This window comes from Saccopteryx bilineata, chromosome 2 (genome assembly GCF_036850765.1).
Source record: "Saccopteryx bilineata isolate mSacBil1 chromosome 2, mSacBil1_pri_phased_curated, whole genome shotgun sequence".
Taxonomy (NCBI): domain Eukaryota; kingdom Metazoa; phylum Chordata; class Mammalia; order Chiroptera; family Emballonuridae; genus Saccopteryx; species Saccopteryx bilineata.
Genome location: NC_089491.1, coordinates 355,927,205 through 355,941,494, shown reverse-complemented (window position 1 = coordinate 355,941,494; position 14,290 = coordinate 355,927,205). Strand labels below are relative to the sequence as shown.

The 14,290-nt window shown below is 45.5% G+C and overlaps 2 pseudogenes; both read right to left on the bottom strand.

Annotated features, from left to right (window-relative positions):
- Window positions 1–1,769: 1,769 nt before the first annotated feature.
- Window positions 1,770–5,153, bottom strand: LOC136322649 (cilia- and flagella-associated protein 44-like; annotated as a pseudogene).
- Window positions 5,154–8,766: 3,613 nt separating this feature from the next.
- On the bottom strand, window positions 8,767–10,632 carry LOC136326656 (serine/threonine-protein kinase 24 pseudogene; annotated as a pseudogene).
- Between the last annotated feature and the right edge of the window lie 3,658 nt (window positions 10,633–14,290).

Genomic DNA, 14,290 nt, shown 5'->3' with positions numbered 1-14,290 from the left:
TTTGATTGGATCATTGAATCCAGGGGTCCCCAAACTATGGCCCGCAGGCCACATGCGGCCCCCTGAGGCCATTTATCCGGCCCCTGCCGCACTTCCGGAAGGGGCACCTCTTTCATTGGTGGTCAGTGAGAGGAGCATAGTTCCCATTGAAATACTGGTCAGTTTGTTGATTTAAATTTACTTGTTCTTTATTTTAAATATTGTATTTGTTCCCGTTTTGTTTTTTACTTTAAAATAAGATATGTGCAGTGTGCATAGGGATTTGTTCATAGTTTTTTTTCATAGTCCGGCCCTCCAACGGTCTGAGGGACAGTGAACTGGCCCCCTGTGTAAAAAGTTTGGGGACCCCTGATCTAGATAATGAATCTCGTGTTGTCAAATCCCCATCCTTTACAGAAGTGAGTCTAAGGAATCGTCCACTTGAGCCAGTGGACCCTTCCTGTTCCTCTTGAGCAGTCTTTCCATCCTCATTTTTCATCTGCTGTTGCTTAAAAGCTAGGAGAGTTTCTTCATCATAGTGAAATCTCTTTTCAGGAACTTCTTCTGGGTGTATCTGAGGGATTTGCGGAATGGGGATGTGCTTGGATATGTGAAGAGTTGACTGAATGTTCTTCAGCTCTTGTACCAGGCACTGTATTTCCTCGATGACAGCCACTTTAGGTCTCAAAGAGAGAGGATGGACTTGTTCATGTGCTTTTTCTGTGCATAGGTCATAGAGTCTAGCTGTCCCAGTTTCTCTTCTTTCTTGGCAGCATTTATTCTCATGTGCTCAGGTATCTTATAGTCTGGGGCTGTCTTTAGATTGAAGTCTCCCATGTACATTTGAGCCTCTTTGATGGCTTGAATATCTTTGGGATCTTCATAGTTATCAGCCGGTTTATTTTTGTCCAGTTCCTCCCATTCTTTTTTTTGCTGTTGAATCTTCATCTGGGCCCTTTCAGCTTTTAACTTAAGTTTCTTAGTTTTCTCAATTTGACTGCGCACCATAATTTGACTCAGGGTTTTAGGCCGAAATTGTTTCCTGTTTTCAATAATTGATTTTTCTGGTTCACTAATACTTGCACCTATATCCTTCTGGCTGTCCTTTCTTCCAGTTCCTTCTTTTTCAAACCTCTCCCATTTGCTTGGTCTTCTGTCTGACTGACCTTTTTGGATTTGGAGTACTTAGAGCACTTCACAAGCCTGTAGGAGGATATCTTGTGATCACTTCCTATGGCATGAACTACAATACTATCACCTTCCAGAGGATCACGAAACCTATTCTGTAGTTCTTTAGGCCAAGGTGATATTTCTCTTTTTCCCAAGCCAATTCCTTTTCCACTTTTTTTTTTTGTATTTTTCTGAAGCTGGAAAGGGGAGGCAGTCAGACAGACTCCCGCATGCGCCCGACCGGGATCCACCCAGCACGCCCACCAGGGGCAATGCTCTGTCCATTCGGGGTGTTGCTCTCTTGCGACCAGAGCCACTCTAGTGCCTGGGGCAGAGGCCAAGGAGCCATCCCCAGCACCCGGGCCATCTGTTGCTCCAATGGAGCCTTGGCTGCAGGAGGGGAAGAGAGAGACAGAGAGGAAGGAGAGTGGGAGGGGTGGAGAAGCAGATGGGCGCCTCTCTTGTGTGCCCTGGCCGGGAATTGAACACGGGACTTCCAAATGCCAGGCCGGCGCTCTACCACTGAGCCAACCGGCCAGGGCCCTTTTCCACTTTTTAAATTTTATAAACTATTTTCTATCAATCTCAGCACAAATTTTGAAATCTATATCAAAATCTGTTCATTTAAACTTCATATTCTCTGGTAACTCTTCATTTATTTCTAGTAGATTCTGAAATTGATTCCTCAGAGCTCTGAGTTGTTCTCTTTTCCCAGCCTTTATTTTCTCCACTTCTTTCATTAACTTGTCATGTTCTCTTTTTCTTCTGGCATTCTCTATACTGTAGGCTTTGGCATCTTGAATATCTTCTGGAATTGGCTCTGTTTCAATTCCTAACCTGGGAGGTGGCACTATGGCTTTGATGCCTTTCTTTAGCTCAAATACAGAAAAAAAAGTGAAAACAAAAATACTACTATCTGCTCCAACAGTCACCAAAAAACGGTCATCATAGCTAATAGAAATGCTTTTAACACATCCATAATCATTGTCATACATGTTCAAGTGCCAGTAGTTTTCCATACTGGTCAATGAAGAATCATTCGGATCTAGGATATAGATTCGAATTGCTCCATCTTGCAATCCACAAGACATTGTATCTTGTTCAAAACTGAAAGTGATGGCTTGGATAGGATTATTTTCTGTATCCTCAAAACGGAAATCAAAAGGTTCATCTTTATTTTTTGTTATATCACTGTTTTGTCATATGGGGGAAACTCACAGTGATAGAGAAAACCAGAATCATAGCCTCCCAAAGAAACCCAGAACTTTCCTGGCACAGGGTAAAATCCACAGAGAATGTGACAGGGAGTTGATGGAATAAAGTTTTCAGGTAATGGCTCCTCCCCATCTTCTTCCTCCTCCTCTTCTTCCTCCTCCTCTTCCTTCTAGTATTCCTTTTCTTCATCTCCCATCTCTGCTGCTAGCTGCTTTCTCCTTTCTTCCTTTTGCTTCTCCTTCAACTCCTTTTCTTTCTCTTTTCAATTTCTATAAATCTCAGTATCTTAGATTTGACACTGGAGAAATGGAAATATTTTATGACATGTCTTTGATTTCATAGGACACTGCATCTTGATCCTGTACCTCCTTCTTTATAGTTGGAAGTGGAGCTTCAAGAACAGCTGTTCTCACAGAAAATCAGTAAAGTACTTTCAGGATGAGAGTTTGTAGACCACATTAACTGGCAAACAGGTCCAGGTCCAGGAGTATTAATATAATGAATTGGTTTATAATTCTCTTCCACTTCAAAGAAGAACACAGTTTTATCTTTACTCCCTGTGGCTAGAATTTCTCCATCATGTTCAAAAGCTAAAGCAGTGACATGAGCAGTATGGGGTTTGAAAACATGTTTCAGATGGAGATCTGCATCCAAAAACTTCTTCCGTCCTGCGTAAATGGTGAGCCCTTTTGGATCATGAAGTTCAAGAATTCGAACAACCCCATCTTCAAATCCCACAATAATCTGTCCTCCAGAGTGGCTTATGATATTTGAAAAACTAAGGTCAAGCTTCCATGTGGCTCCATTGGAATCCTGAGCCAACCAAAAGTTATTTCCTGTTTCATTCATTTTTATCATAGAGAAGAGTTTAACATTCTTGTCTACTTGAAGTTCATTAATGGGCTCAATCTCTAGCAATCCAGTCTTATCTATAACATCAGCAGTGTCTATGGCCTCAAAATTCCATATCCTAACGTATCCGTCTGAACCAATTGTGATGACTTCACCCATAACCAGCATCATCTGGTTGATGGGATTCTGGTGACAAGACTTGGTTCCAGATTGACAAAGCTCAACTTTGATGAGGCCAGCTTCCCAAACCCCAGCATATTGCCCCATTCTGACCCTGAGAGCACCTTCCCATCCGAGAGCTCCATGTAACCTTCTATATCAGTTGTGGGTGTTTTACCAAGTAGACCTAGTGAACCCTGAAACTTGAGACCAGTGAATGTTAGAGCCACTTGCCAGAATGTGATGTGGCCAGATCCTGATGTAGTGAGCTGCCCATCATCTTCAGAATTGAAAGTAACCTTAAAAACTTTGTGGGTAAAAGCTTTTGTCCTCAGTATGGCAGTATGGGACCTCTTTCCAATTCCAGATGGTCAAGGTGTGATCAGGGTTGCCACCAACAGAGAGGCCAGTGTTGTACTGTTGTTGCTAAAGTCCACATAAGCATAGGCCAGGTCAGCCCCATCTCCAAGAGCTTGACCAAGTTCCCACAGTAAAAGGGAGAAGGAAAGAAGCCATCTGTCTCCTTAGACTTTTTGAGTCTCTTTTTTCTTCTCTGCTTTCTTGCCTTCATTCAAGTTGTCCTCCAACTTTATGATTTGATCCTCAGCTCTATCCATCCTGTTTTTAATTCCTTCCATTGTGGTCTTCATTTCTGATATTGTATTTGTCATCTCCAACTGATTCTTTTTTAATATTTCAATATCTTTTTCATACTTGCTATTTCTTTATTTAAGTGTTCATAATGACCATCCATTGTTGTTCTAAGATCCCTAAGCATCCTTACAATCATTATTTTGAACTCTGCATCCGGAAGTTTGGTTATTTCCATATCACTCAGTTCATCTCCTGAAGGTTTCTCTTGTGGTTGCATTTGGATTGCACTTCTCTGTCTCCTCATTATGTCTGTGTGTTTGGGTATTTTGTTTGTAGAGCTGGTTGAGTCTAGGCTTGGTGTTGTCTGCCTCCAGTTTTCAATTGTGTTATTTCTAGGTCTTCTTGGGTTGGCATCAGCTATTATTTGTAATCCACTTCCGGATTTGGGCTGCTTTGAAGTCTTGATTTGTTTGTTTTCTTAACAGGTGATAGTCTTGTTTACTGATCTCAGCAGGAGGCTTATTGGTATTCAGGAATGCAGTGGGTGTAACCTGAGACTCTGAAGGCCTCTTCTACCAGTTAATCTCTCTGGGGGCAGGCTGTTTTCTCAGCTTCAGTAGTGGGAGGTGTTTCTCAGATCTCCATGGAGACCTGAGTTACTGCCCCTCCTCCCCACTTCTTGTTTTCAGCTGTGTCTTGTTGCACTGATTGGAACTGGAGAGATGTCTGGAGATCTGTGACCTGGAAGCGATTTTATCTTTTGTTTTGTGGAAGGATCAGCCCCTCCCCCAGCTATGGCTGCCTCCAGCCCTGGATGAGGCAGCTTCTCAGGACGTTCCCTGCATTCCTCTGCCCCTCACCATCTGTCCCTCTCTCTCCCCTTTCTTTTTGGAAGACAAGCCGGCCCTTTCAACACATCTCGCTCCCTGATCACCAGGCAAGTGGCTATGAGCAGTATTTTCTGCTCTTTTCCTTGGAGCCTCACCCCTCCAACCCCCCTGTTACTGTAAGCAGGGGAGATTCAAGCACTTTCTACCAGGTTTGTTGTGGCTTCTTCTTTGCTCCTTGGTTGTTGAGAGCTATTCTTGTAATCCAGAGTTGGTTTTACATGCTGATTGTTCCTAAATTGATTTGTATTCCAGTTTGGTGGTGTGAGCTGGGAGTCTGTGCATCTGCCTACTCATCTTCCTAAATAATACATTTTTAATGGTTGGAAACAAATACGAGAATAGAAGAATAGAGGTGAAATTAATATGGTAAATGATGTGTTAGAGCCAAGAGTAGGCTAAGGACTTTGCACCCAGGGAGCTGTACAAATATAAAGGTTTAAATAAACAGAAGTGGGCAGCATGACTAACCAGTGGCCCTTCTTGGCCCGCACTTGCTGAGTGTGCCAGCCTGAGCCACCTGTCAGTCCCTGTTTGTGTTGGAAGAGGGCGCTCTGCACCAGATCGTCATTCTTCCCTTTAAATGTATGTTGTTAGCTTGGTTTTACCATTATGTGAGTTTCCACCTAGTTGGTCTGCAGGTGTTTAAGTACCATCATAATGAAAATAGTCAATGCTAAAGGTCCAGGGAAGCTTCTCTTTTGAGAGGAGTTTACAGTATTCAAGCTTTATAAGCAATTTCTCTGAGTAGAGATTTTGTTCTGCTTTCATTAATGCAAACCAGCCAGGTCCTTAGGTCGGGTTTTGTTTGAAACTTAATCAGAGATCGAGGGCAGAAGGGTAAAGAATTCTGTGCTGCTCTGTGCTTTGCTTCAGTGACTTGTAGGCTCAACTCTTTTAATGGGCAACCCTTCTGTACAATGAATCAGTAGTGATAGTCTGGCTTCAAGTTATTTTTGAGTTTTGTTTATTTTTGTATTTTTGTATTTTTTTTTTTGCATTTTTGCATTTTTCTGAAGCTGGAAACAGGGAGAGACAGTCAGACAGACTCCCGCATGCGCCCGACCGGGATCCACCCGGCACGCCCACCATGGGGCGATGCTCTGCCCACCAGGGGACGATGCTCTGCCCATCCTGGGCGTCGCCATGTTGTGACCAGAGCCACTCTAGCGCCTGAGGCAGAGGCCACAGAGCCATCCCCAGCGCCCGGGCCATCTTTGCTCCAATGGAGCCTTGGCTGCGGGAGGGGAAGAGAGAGACAGAGAGGAAAGCGCGGCGGAGGGGTGGAGAAGCAAATGGGCGCTTCTCCTCTGTGCCCTGGCCGGGAATCGAACCCGGGTCCTCCGCACGCTAGGCCGACGCTCTACCGCTGAGCCAACCGGCCAGGGCTGTATTTTTCTTAAGCTGAAAACGGGGGGGAAGTCAGACTCCCGCATCACCCACCGGGATCCACCCGGCAAGCCCAACAGGGGGTGATGCTCTGCCCATATGAAGCGACGCTCTGTTTTGACGGGAGCCATTCTAGCGCCTGAGGAAAAGGCCACGGAGCCAAACTCATTGCTCGGGTCATCTTTGCTCCAGTGGAGCCTTGGCTGCGGGAGGGGAAAAGAGACACAGGAAGGAGAGGGGGAGGGGTGGAGAAGCAGTTGGGCCCTTCACCTGTGTGCCCTGGCCGGAAATCAAACCCGGGAATTCTGAACGCCAGGCCGACTCTCTAGCACTGAGACAACCGGCCAGAGCCGATATTAACTTTTTTTTTCGTCTTTTTAGCCCATCACTTCTTTCCTTAAACTCAACTCTCCCACTTCTGATCCATTCCTTAAATGAACTCATGGAAGGTATTATATAATTATCTGTGTAACCAGACCAGCCCGAATACCGTCTTGTACAATTGAAGAGAAGGCCACCACAAGTGTGTGTAACCTCTACACCTGCAGGAATGAGACGCTGTCGTGAGTGGCTTTCGGCCCAAAGGAGACCCTTTGCAGCGTGCCTGTGCTGAGGCCCAGCACCGACCGTGACACCTTTACGGCCCTGTAAGTTTCCCCTATCCTCATTTGTTCTCTGCACCCTGCCGCACAAGGCAGTGTCTTTTTGAAGTCTTTGTGAGCCTCCCACATGCTCCCCAAGTCATCTTGACTGATGTGATTTTCTCTTGTTCGTGAACTCTCCGTTTCTTCATCACCCTTCTTACTATTTCTTCTTGTTTTCTAGTATTTTCCTAGTGATTGCCCATATTATCTGTCTTTTGTTTTTGTTTTTGTTTTTGTTTTTCCGTGAATCTGGAACCTGGGAGGCAGTCACACTCCCGCGTGCTCTTGACCAAAATTTACTCGGCACGCCCACCAGGGGGTGATGTTCCGCCGATCCGCGGTGTTGCTCTGTCAAAAACAGAGCCACTCTATCGCCTGAGGCAGAGGCCCCAGAGCCATCCTCAGCGCCCGTGCAAACTTTGCTCCAATGGAGCTTCGGCTGTGGGGTGGGGGGGGAGGACGGGACAGACAGAGAGGAAGGAGAGGGGTAGGGGTGGAGAAGCAGATGGGCGCTTCTCCTGTGTGCCTTTGCCAGGAATCGAACCTTGGACTTCTGCACGCCAGGCCGACGCCCTAGCACAGAGCCGACCGGCCAGGGCCCATATTATCTTTCTTTCTTCATCTTTTAGCCCATCACTTCTTTCCTTAACCTCAACTCTCCCACTTTTGATCCATTCCTTTCATAGCAATGTGGCCAACCTGCAGCAGACTGCAGTGTCTCGAGGACACCCGGAATGACACCTCCTCATCGAGAGACTGCTCAAGCTCAGTAGTCAACCGCTGCTCAGGTCACAGTTCAATCTTTGGACCTGGGGCTCAGTGTCCACCCACATCCTATGGAGGAGGCTGCGCAACCTGCAGCAGACTGCTGCTCCTCCAGAGCACACTAAGGTGTCCCTTTCATATCTGAATTTTCTTCAGAGTTTGAATTGAGGCCCGCCTGGAGTCATGGAAGGTATTACATCATAATCTCTGTATCCAGAACCAGTGGAACTACTTTCTTATACAACTGAAGAGAAAGCCACCCCGATTGTGTGTAACTTCTACTCCTGCAGAAATGAGACGCTGTCCCAGGTTGCTCTTGGCCCAAAGCAGACTCTCCGCAGCGTGACTGTGCTGCAGCCCGGCACCAACGAAGACAGCTTCACCACCTTGTAAGACTCCCCTGTCCTCATTTGTTTTCTGCATCCAGCCGCACAAGGCAGCCTATTCATGAAGTCTTCCTGAGCTCCACACATCTTTCCCAGGTCATCTTTTTTTTATTTTATAAAATTTATTCGTGTAAGCATACAGACATTTTTAGGTGGGAAAGGTGATATGCAGATTTCACTACAAGGATCAACAAATCCATACGGGGGGTGGGGAGGGGCGGCAGCAGTGCATCATTGGCAGTGGACAATGCCAAACGGGCGTCAGATGAGAGCACTTCAGTGGTGGAAAACTTCAAATAATAACTTACAGCTTTATGAGGCAAGATATGGTCCAATTTAAAACACTTAAGAAATAGTACCATCAGTGAAAACGGAAATCAATTTCTAAGCGTACCTAAAAAGGGTTGTAAGGCAAAAAAGTAAAATTTGCATTTGTTGAGGTACAAATAGGAGTGTTCCTTAAGAGGGGCATTAATTATTATTAATGGCAAACCGTGCAAATACAAAATAAAACTCAAATCACTGGTCACGTAATTCAAAATTACCTCTAATAAAGGCAAGGTAATAGACTCAAGTTATGGCCTGTCAAATATTTATTCCACTGACATTATCTACAGAAGCACTTGGCCAATTTGTACACAGTGATTTCTTATGCACGCCAAAAGGGTTTCTGTAATAATGGCACTATATACAAATCTGTACACTGACCCACCAGAGCGATCTCTGTCCCCCGGGAAGGGGAGGTACAACTTAAAGCTGGATACCTGAGGTTTCATTTCTTCAGTTGCCTTATCGTAATCCGAAATATACATTTCAGGGGTTTTGTTTTTAAAGACACTTTCCTTGATAGGTGCACTATGGTTAAAATTAAAAACAAGAATGATAAAATGATCGCTTGAAGAGGCTGACTCTCCCCACACCCCATCTAAAGACTTATCTGGCCAAGGCCAGCGAGGAAGGACCCTGAGGCCCCAGACAGGCAGCCTCGGCTGTGGGACAGCCCTCGATGGTGCATCTTTGAGCAGAGTCAGCAAAGGCTTTCGTTGACTTTTTAAAGGAGGAGGTTAAAGAAGAGAGAGAAAAAAAAAAACCCAAATGCCAAAGGAATTTCAATGGGATGAAGTTCCTCCGCCACTTAGAGAATATTTCTGGAGCCGCTGAACAAGCTGGGCCACAATGGCGTCCGCCTGGCTTTTCTCCTTCAACTGTGCAAACAGCGGAGAAATAATTGTAGATAAACACTGAGAGAAAGGCCTCTTTTGGATGTCTTTCATCTTATTTCTTTCTAAATCTGATGGCTGAAGAGCTCCATTCTCAAGACTCTTCGGATCCTTCTCTGGGATCGTGAAGATCCAGTCCCCAGAGTCGCTGCCTCCGGATGCTTGGCCGTCCGTGTCCGTTTCCGTGTCAGAATCTTCAGAGCTGGAGTCTTCGTGGCTCTGTTCGGCCTTCCACCTCTTGTACCTGTCGATGAGCTCAGTCAAGTAGGATGTTTTCTTTGCATTGCGTATAATAAACTTGTGCTTCAGTAACTCCTGAGCAGTGGATCTAAAGCTCGGCTCCTTATTCAAACAGGCCTCGACAAACTCCGTGACGGGCCTGCTGTAGTTTCCTTCCAGCGTTGGGGATTGTTCTTTGGAATAAGGAATAAGACCTTCATGGGGTGCAACTCAGAGTAAGGTGGTTCCCCTTTTGCAAGCTCGATAGCTGTTATGCCCAGGGACCAGATGTCTGCCTTTGAGTCGTAGGCTGACTGTTTAATGACTTTGGGTGCCAACCAGAATGGGGTACCCACAAAGGTATTTCTTTTTATCTGGGTGTCTGTCAGCTGGCCTGCCACTCCAAAATCGGCCAGCTTTATTTTACCTCTCCATGTTCCGAGAGCAGAACATTAGCAGCTTTAATATCGCGATGAATTTTCTTCTCTGAATGCAAATAATCAAGTCCTTTCAGTATTTCTCTTAATATAGTAGCAATCTGTGTTTCATCTAAAGGGCCAGGTTCTAATAGATCTAGTGCAGAGCCTCCACCAAGATATTCCATTGTTATCCACAATTTAGTATCCTTCAGATAGGATCCATAATATTTGGTTACATATGGACTGTCACACTGACTCAGCACTGTGATTTCTTGTTGAAGGTCCTCTATCACATCTTCAGCTTCTTCCAGATCAATGATTTTTATGGCAACCACTTTCTGAGTCTGATTGTCAATGCCTTTGAACACCTCACCAAAAGAGCTCTTTCGAATTTTCTCCAGTTTTGTAAAAAGCTCTTCTGGATCTGCTTTTAGGTTCTGCATGCCGGGCAGGCCCGGCTGCACTGCAGAGTGAGCAATGGCCGTCAGGACGGCCACTTCCTGGGACGGGACAGCCGGGCCACAGGGATTCACTTGGGCGACGAGGCCTGCGGGCCACGCGCAGTCCTCGGGTGGTGGGGTCAGCCGGCCAAGCTCGAATCCAGCTTCCGTGGAACGGGCCGGAGCCCGAAGCCACACCGGTCCCCATGGGTCCCCAGCCAGACAGTAGCTCAGAAGCGGGTGACAGACGGTGTCTCCATACACAGTATGAGGGAGGGGCTGCAAGGCACGGGGGGCCTCATCTCAAGCGGACCTCACCGCTCCTGCTGCTGCTCAGCTGGTGCCCGGCCCCCCAGCTGATCTTGACTGATCAGCTTTCTGATCAGTGGCTTTTCTTTTGCTTTTCAACTACCTTATCTTGATTCTCCTTCATACTATTATTTCCTGTTTAAGAGTCTTTACCTTGTAATTGCCCATACTCTTTTTCCTTATTCATCTTTTTAGACCATCAATTCATTCCTTAACCTCCACTCTCCCATTTTTGATCCATTCCTTTTACAACAATGTGGCTACCCTGCAGCAGACTACAGTGTCTCGAGAACACCCAGAATGACACCTCCTCATCCAGAGTCTGCTCAAGCTCAGCAGTCAGAAGCTCCTCGGGTCACAGTCCAATCTGTGTGCCGCGGACCAGCGCAGCTTCCAAATAACGGTGCGGAATTAAGGAAACACACTTTGTCAGAACAAAACCGATGGGACCGGGAGGACTCCTCAAACTGCCTGGCAGCATCTGAGTGCCTCACAGCCTCAGTTCGCTTTATTATATGGACCTATGCAAATCAAGGACCCTGATACAAAGTTGCACATCAAAGGCTAAGACAGGAACTCTCCCAAGGCAAAAACAGTATACATTAGTGAATTTTACAAACATCTGAAAACAAAGAGTCAGAGGAAGGGTATGTATATTGCTTCCTGCAACCCAAGGAAGGAAGGGGAGTGGGTGCAAACACAGAGCATCAAAGCCAAATATGGAGATGGAGGGGGTAGAACTTAAGCCCCCTGCCAAGCCTTGAATCTATAATGGCTTTTTGCCATTACCGGTCCACAACATCTGTGGACCTGGGGCTCACTGTCAACCCACATCCTATGGAGAAGGCTGAACAACCTGCAGCAGACTACAGCTCCTCCAAGCACCCTGAGGTAGCACTTTCACATCTGAATTCAGTTCAGGGTCGGCAGCCAAGCTTGCCTGAAGTCATGGAAGGTATTATATAATTATCTCTGTAAACAGACCAGCACGACTACTGTCTTCTACAATTGAAGAGAAACCCACTACAAGTGTGTGTAACCTCTACACCTGCAGGAATGAGACGCGGTCCTGAGTGGCTTTCGGCCCAAAGCAGACTCTTCACAGAGTGCCTGTGCTGGAGCCTAGCACCGACAGTGACACCTTTATGGCCTTGTAAGTTTCCCGTATCCTCATTTGTTCTCTGCATCCTGCCACACAAGGCAGTCTTTTCCTTAGGTCTTTGTGAGCTTCCCACATTCTCCCCAGCTCATATTGACTGATGTGATTTTCTCTTGTTCGTGAACTCTCCTTTTCTTCATTACCCTTCTTATTATTCTTTCCCGTTTCCTAGTATTTTACTAGTAATTTCCCATATTATCTATCTTCTTTTTTTCTTTTGTGAATCTGGAAACGGGGAGGCAGTCAGACAAACTCCCGCCTGCTCTTGACCGAAATTTGCCTGGCACGCCCACCAGGGGGCGATGCTCTGCCCATTCGGGGCGTTGCTCTGTCGAGACCAGAGCCTCTCTAGCGCCTGAGGCAGAGGCTACACAGCCATCCTCAGCGCCCGGGAAAACTGCTGCAATGGAGCTTCGGCTGCGGGAGGGAAAGAGAGAGACAGAGAGGAAAAAGAAGGGTAGGGGTGGAGAAGCAGATGGGCGCTTTTCCTGTGTGCCTTTGCCTGGAATCGAACCTTGGACTTCTGCACGCCAGGCCGACGCTCTAGCACTGAGCCTACCGGCCATGGCCCATATTATCTTTCTTTATTCATCTTTTTAGCCCATCACTTCTTTCCTTAACCTCAACTCTCCCACTTTTGATCCATTCCTTTCACAGCAATGTGGCCAACCTTCAGCAGACTACAGTGTCTCGAGGACACCGGAATGACACCTCCTCATCAAGAGACTGCTCAAGCTCAGCAGTCAACCGCTGCTCAGGTCACAGTTCAATATTTGGACCTGGGACTCAGTGTCAACCCACATCCTATGGAGGAGGCTGCACAACCTGCAGCAGACTACTCGTCCAGAGCACCCTAAGGTGTCACTTTCACGTCTGAATTTTCTTTAGTGTTTGAAATGAAGCTTGCCTTGATTCATGGAAGGTATTATATAATTATCTCTGTATCCAGAACCAGTGGAACTACTTACTTCTACAACTGAAGAGAAAGCCAGCACGAGTGTGTGTAACCTCTGCTTTTGCAGGAATGAGACGCTTCCACGGTGGCTCTCTGCCCAAAGCAGACTCTTTACACCAGGCCTGTGCTGCAGCCCAGCACCGACAGTGACTCCTTTACAGCCTTGTAAGTTTCCAGTATCCTCATTTGTTCTCTGCATCCTGCTGCACAAGGCAGTCTTTTCCTTAGGTCTTCGTGAGCTTCCCACATCCTCCTCAGCTCATCTTGACTGATGTGATTTTCTCTTGTTCTTGAACTCTCCTTATCTTCATTACCCTTCTTACTATTGTTCCCTCTTTACAAGTATTTTACTTGTAATTGCCAATATTATCTATCTTTTTTTTTTTCTTTTGTGAATCTGGAAAAGGGGAGGCAGTCAGACAAAACTCCCGCCTGCTCTTTACAGAAATTCACCCGGCACGGCCACCAGGGGACAATGCTCAGCTCATTCGGAGTGTTGCTCTGTCGAGACCAGAGTGTCTGTAGCGCCTGAGGCAGAGGCCACAGAGCCATCCTCAGCGCCCGGGAAAACTTTGCTTCAATGGAGTTTTGGCTGTGGGAGGGAAAGAGAGAGACAGAGAGGAGAAAGAAGGGTAGGGGTGGAGAAGCAGATGGGTGCTTTTCCTGTGTGCCTTTGCCTTGGATCGAGCCTTGGACTTCTGCACGCCAGGCTCACGCTCTAGCACTGAGCCAACTGGCCATGTCCCATATTATCTTTCTTTCTTCATCTTTTAGCCCATCACTTCTTTCCTTAACCTCAACTCTTCCACTTTTGATCTATTTTTTTCACAACAACGTGGCCAACCTGCAGCAGAAATTTGATCTAAGTAAATTCAGACTAAGAATACTTGTAAGTGCTGTGTAATTGTTCAATAGGCAAACAGAATGGGGTGTGCAAAAGATAAGAGGTGGAATATACAGTTGTTGAGATTATCATCAGCCATTCATTAGGCTGAAGTAAAGTTTGAGGAAGGAGACTGGTGAGAACTTGAATGAAATGGTAATGATCCTTAAATTAGGGAATTTGCTTATTTTCAAAATAATTTCAAGAGTACTGAAATGATGTTTTTCATGAGATTGGTTGAGAAACACACGAGAAGACAAATTCAAAGAATAGTGTGTTTCTAAGTAGCATTTACATAGGAAATATATTACTGCTCACAAAAAGTTAGCCTTTCAGTTTTAAAATATAATGCTCACAAAAATATGAAATATCCCCTAATTTTTGTGAGCATTATATTTTGGAACTTAAAGGCTATGTCTTAATGAATTTGGTTTGCTTTAAAATTGCATATTCAGAGAACCTGTATTCTTAACTGAAATAATTACAGCAGATATAATAGTTATAGTGACATTAATAACTTGGTATATTGACGGTTAATATAGAGAATAGAATTTTTGTTTTCTGTAACTTCATGGACATATACTTTTTAAAGATTTTATAAATTTAAGTGAAATTTTATGAGGTAAATTTTTTTGAAACATTTTTA